This window comes from Symphalangus syndactylus, chromosome 6 (genome assembly GCF_028878055.3).
Source record: "Symphalangus syndactylus isolate Jambi chromosome 6, NHGRI_mSymSyn1-v2.1_pri, whole genome shotgun sequence".
In the NCBI taxonomy this organism is placed as follows: domain Eukaryota; kingdom Metazoa; phylum Chordata; class Mammalia; order Primates; family Hylobatidae; genus Symphalangus; species Symphalangus syndactylus.
In genome coordinates, this window is record NC_072428.2 from 139762812 (window position 1) to 139767937 (window position 5126).

Consider the following 5126-nt stretch of genomic DNA (forward strand, 5'->3'; position numbering starts at 1 on the left):
AAGCTGTGGGGCACAGACACACTGGGCACACTCCAGACAGGCACAGGGCCTCTGGGTAGTGACAGTTTGCAAGTGTTTCATGGTCCTGGGTCATGCACAGGCTTCTTGGAAGCCAGGAGAGGCTGTCTCTGCGTTTAGTGTGCACACCTGAAAGAGCGGCCCCTCACCCACTAGGCAGTGTCCTCCCACATCCCCAGGAGGGTCTTCCTGTGCCATCTGAGGTCCACTTAGTGGAAAGCCTTTGCCACACCAGGACACTTTCAGGACCACGCCGCCACGTGGCTGTGCTCACGTGTGGCCAGGGCTGTATGCCTCTTGAAGCTCTCCACACACTTGGCACAGATGGATGGCTTTTCCAGTGGAATCGAAAAGACTCGGGCATTCTCAGAGGCCAGTCTGGCCTTGGGGTTTTTCAGCTTCCCAGAAGCCTGTAGAATCATTCTGGGGGGTTCCCAGTTGCCTCCAGAATCATCTTCAGTCTCCTTTCTGACTTTTGGTAACAAATTCTGTGGAAGAGAACTCAGATGTTACCCTAGTGATGGGGACACACTCCTTTTGTTCAGTATGACCTGCTCAGCTCTCAGCCCCCAGCCCCAGCAAGATGACAGCTAAGGGCAGTGTACTGTGGATGCCACAGCCGGGGCCAAGTGTGGGTCAGCATCCCAGCTCAGAGGAGCGGCCTGGTTGGTCAGAGAACACGGAAGTCCCAGAGCACTGGGGAGGGGCTTCTGACCAGCGCTTTTCCTGCTCTCATTCCAACACATGTGAAGGGAATGTCCTGGTCAGCGCTCTTTTGCTGCCATCTGAATAATTCCCTGCAGCAGCCACGCTAGACAGCAAGCTTGGAAGCCTTCTTATGCAGAAATCAAAGTCATTTTTATAAAAAGTGTCACAGAGTCCCTTATGAAGAGAGCTGGACAGAGCAGGAGCCGACCCTTCCCTGACTGCCCAGTTCAGTGAGCTCGGTTAAATATCTGCCGTCAGCAGCCTGCCATGAGGTGCAGTGAGGACCTTCCACTTCATCCCTCCAAGCTGAATTGTATCATAAAATGCATACTTTATTTTCTTTCCGCCTGTAGAGAATCAGAAAGGACATGATGGAGGTTTCAGAAAAGGGCTTGTGAGATCGAGCATGTCAAGAGCTGAAGATCTGTGGCTATGAGACATGTCCTCCTGAAAGAGCACACGTGAGCTGACACAGCCACGGCGCCGGATTGCCCTCATCCTGATTGTCCCCTCAGTGTAGCTTGTCTCAAGAGGTTTACACTGTGGCTGTGCTTCTCACAGGTTACCCAAACTCCTATCATAAAGGCAGGAAACAGAAGTACAAAACCTGAATCCAAACCACAGAAGTGCTGAGGAGATACTGATTCGTGGGTTGATCAGAGCCCAGGAGGCACTAAAGGCCCAATGAACATGGTGATCTTTGTGCAAGAGATGTTCCATCAAGACTTACCTGGCTGAGTGGTAGCTTTTTGGCCTCTCTTGGGGGCTGGGAATTCTTCACCCAAAGCTCATGTTCCCTTTCAAGTCTACAAACAAGTGATCTCTGGTTTGGCAGCAGTATGCACCACAGGGAGAAAGACAGCCGAGCACCCCTTAACGCACACTGAGTGCACATAGATCCATGTCAGTCCTGAAGCCTGACTTGTACCACCCATTTAATGCCCTGGGCTCACCCTATCAATTTGGAGCAGTGGGGATAGGTTGTAAACCTAAGAGAGCTCCAGCAACAGGCAGGGCCTGGCATGCAGGTAGGAATGTTTATTTCAGGGCAACTTCAGGAGTGCCAAGGGCTGATAAAACAGTGCAATTGTCATAATATGTTTTCCCACTGCGGGGCCCTTGAAGGAGAAACAGGCTCAACTAGTCACAGAGACAACCATGCTCTGGGTCTAGTTCTCTCTGACGCCACAGGCCAGGAGTGCCCCTATTAGATGGCAAGCAAGCAAGGGGCCAAGGTCCTCACCCAGCAAGACTCCCAGCTCCTAATTCTTTCTTATCACATCCCGGTACAATTCCTTCTACTCATGGCCACCAGAACAATGGGTGGAAGGTAGGTGGTCACATCATTAAATGTCACAGGCCTTATTTGCAAAGACAGACATCTGGAGCTGTTGTCCTCACCTCCGACACATGCCCTGTCTGCAGAGAGCATTAGGATGCGTCTGTGGCTCCGAGGTGTGATTTCCTAGAGCCTTCAAGTTGTCCTGGGGCTCCTGTTCATTCGCACTGGGGGAGATTCAGGGAAGTTTTAAAGAGCCTCTTTCAGTGGCTCCTTCTGCTTCTACCCTTTCTAGGAATTCATCAGCCCCAAATTTATGAAAAGATGAATAATATAGATGTCACCAACATCAGGACCCCACTCCCTGGGAGATGTCATGGAAACTTGCCAGTCACACCCAAAGCACTCACTGAGGAGCCGTGGCAGAGCAGTCAGTGGCGCCAATACCAACCAGAAGCCGCCAGGGCAGAGGGGAACCGTGAAGCCAGCGGAATGCAGAGCTCCACCTTAGGGGACCGGGGTAGGCGGGGCTGTGTCTGGTAACATGCCCTTTGCCTCACATTAGTGCCTCTGAAAATAGTGTCCTCAGCCTGGGAACAAACCCTAGGGGTGAGCTGGGAGTGTGGAGGAGACACTGGATTAGGAAGGAGAAGCCTCGGCCATGTGTTCTGGCTCTTTTACTGATGAGCTGTGTGGGCCTAGGCAAGTTACTTCACTTCTCTGGGCCTCAGTTTTATCACCTGTAAAGTGATAGGATTGCCTTAGCCTCTAAGATCCCTTTCAGCTAAAAACAAAGTTCTAGAAAATAAATATGTGGTACTGTGGAACTCTGGGAAGCTGTTTGATCAGGTGCACAGTCTACCCATGGAAATGGGGCTCCAGCATAAAGCTGCTCACATCTTCCAGTCACGCTCCAGGGAACAGCCAGGGCTTGTGGGCCCAGATGAGGCTTTAGTGGTTGGAAAAGGAGCCAGTTCCTGGTTTTAATCCCTTCATGGACCTCAGACTATCACAAAGCTGCCAAACAAATGACACATGCAGTCACATGCAAATTAGGACATAAATGAAACATCAAAGACACTAAAAGAGAAGAGTAAGAGCTGCAGGCTGCTAATATGAGTGGCTGCGCAGACTCAGCAATGTTTTTGGTTCTGGCCAAAGCCAAGACAAAGGAGCAGAGGCAAAGAAGGAAATACATTTCACTTTACAGCTGTCATTTTATACAGAGTATGTTTTTTTTCCAGAACAAAATTCAAAAAGCCCATCTTTTTTGAGCTACGGAACTTTGGTGGTGATTTTTTTTTTTTTTTTTTTTTTTGAGACGGAGTCTCACCGTCCCCCAGGCTGGAGTGCAGTGGCACGATCTCGGCTTACTGCAAGCTCTGCCTCCCGGGTTAACGCCATTTTCCTTTCAGCCTCCAGAGTAGCTAGGACTACAGGTGCCTGCCACCACGCCCAGGTAATTTTTTTGTATTTTTAGTAGAGACAGGATTTCACCGTGTTCGCCAGGATGGTCTCGATCTTCTGACCTCGTGATCCGCCCGCCTCGGCCTCTCAAAGTGCTGGGATTACAGGCGTGAGCCACCGCGCTCAGCCCTCGTGGTAATTTTTTGGCCTGCATGGACATCCTCTTTATCTCCTGGATGCCAAGTGCACCCTTATCCTAGGCCAGTGTTCTCAACAATGCGCACACTCTGGATGAGAAAAATAACCATTGTTTACAATCCAGCTAAAATCTCACTTCCTCTAGGGAGTCTTCCTGGATTTCTTCACCCTCTGAATTCTCATAATGGGCATTTGGCTACTTTGATCACAGGGCTCTTAGAACTGTGCTGGCCAACATTATGATTTTACCAGAATATATCATGCCTCAACTACTTTAGAAACCCCTCGAAGGCTAGGATGGTATTTTATATCTAACAGTTTGGTGTCACCCCATGCCCACCTCCAACTTGCATGAATGTTGAAAGGATGGATAGGGAAGTTTCAACTAGGGAACGGAGAAGGGCGGATGTGACTGGTTCTTGCTTTCGGAAAACAGCCAGCACACATCGCTGACGGGGTCAGTGCAAGGACAGGCACATTTCCCTTCTGTATCACGTGGCGACTGCGCCTCCCTATGTCATGAAGCCAGGGAATATGTATGGCTGGCTGCTTGGGGTAGCACTTGTTGCTAGAGATACCGCCTGGAGGCCACTGATCTGTAAAAGGGATCTCTACAGAAGATGGGGATTTTTGATCGCCAGAGAAGAAGGGATATGTGAGATCAAACGCCCAAGGAGGAAAGCAGGCTCCGAGGTCTCTTCCAGCCCTGATGGAAGAAACTACCGAGCCTTATTATGCTAGGTGCTTTCTACATGCCTATTCATTTAATCCTCCAGCAACCTTGTAAGAACGGCCATCCCATTTTATATTTAAACAAACTGTAGCTACTGACGGAAGGAGTCAGGGATCTAATCCCAAAGCCTCTGCCGGGTTCGCTGCAGATGGATGTCCGCGAGGACGCCAGCCGCCGGGTCTCTGAACGCTGGCCCGGCCGGTCCAACCTCATTCCGCTTCCAGCCACCGAGTCGCGAAGCCCCCGCCTTCCCCCAAACGTCTCAGCGCCGCTGGCGCCTTTCTGGCTGCGCCGCCTCCGACCCCAGGCCCCGGTCCGCGCCCGCCGCTCCGCTAGTCCTGGGAGTGAGGAGAACGCGTGCTGAGTACCCGGCCAGAGGGACGGCGGGGGCCGCCCTCCCGCTAAGTCTCTGAAAGCGAGGCCTTTCCTCCCGCGTCCGACCCCCGCGGGGCCGTCAGGTTGGGGCGGCCCAGGCTGCGAGTCCGCAGGGCGCTTCGGGCCGAGCCGGCGCGGCGCATGACGGGCAGAGGACGCCCCGAAAGACCGCTGGGGTGGGACCCCAAGCTCCAGGGGTCTTCGGAAATAAGAATGCGGCGCGACGTTGGCTGTGCGGGCGCGGGGCGAACGCGGATCCTATAACCCCATCGCCGAACCCGGGCGGCCGCGCCCCCTCGACCTCGGCGTTTCTCTCTGTCCGCGGCCCTGCTCAGCCAATCAGCGAGTGGGCTCCTAGGCAGGTCCTGAGTGACAGCGCGGCGGGCTGGGTCAGGAGGTGCGCGTGCG

At 52.8% G+C, this 5126-nt stretch overlaps 1 long non-coding RNA gene across 1 annotated transcript; it reads right to left on the bottom strand.

Annotated features, from left to right (window-relative positions):
* Positions 1 to 3194: 3194 nt before the first annotated feature.
* LOC134737057 (uncharacterized) lies at positions 3195 to 5054 on the bottom strand. Its single transcript, XR_010121620.1, has 2 exons — positions 4443 to 5054; positions 3195 to 3699 (listed from the first exon to the last, which is right to left on the bottom strand). It is a non-coding gene; the product is annotated as an uncharacterized lncRNA (long non-coding RNA).
* Between the last annotated feature and the right edge of the window lie 72 nt (positions 5055 to 5126).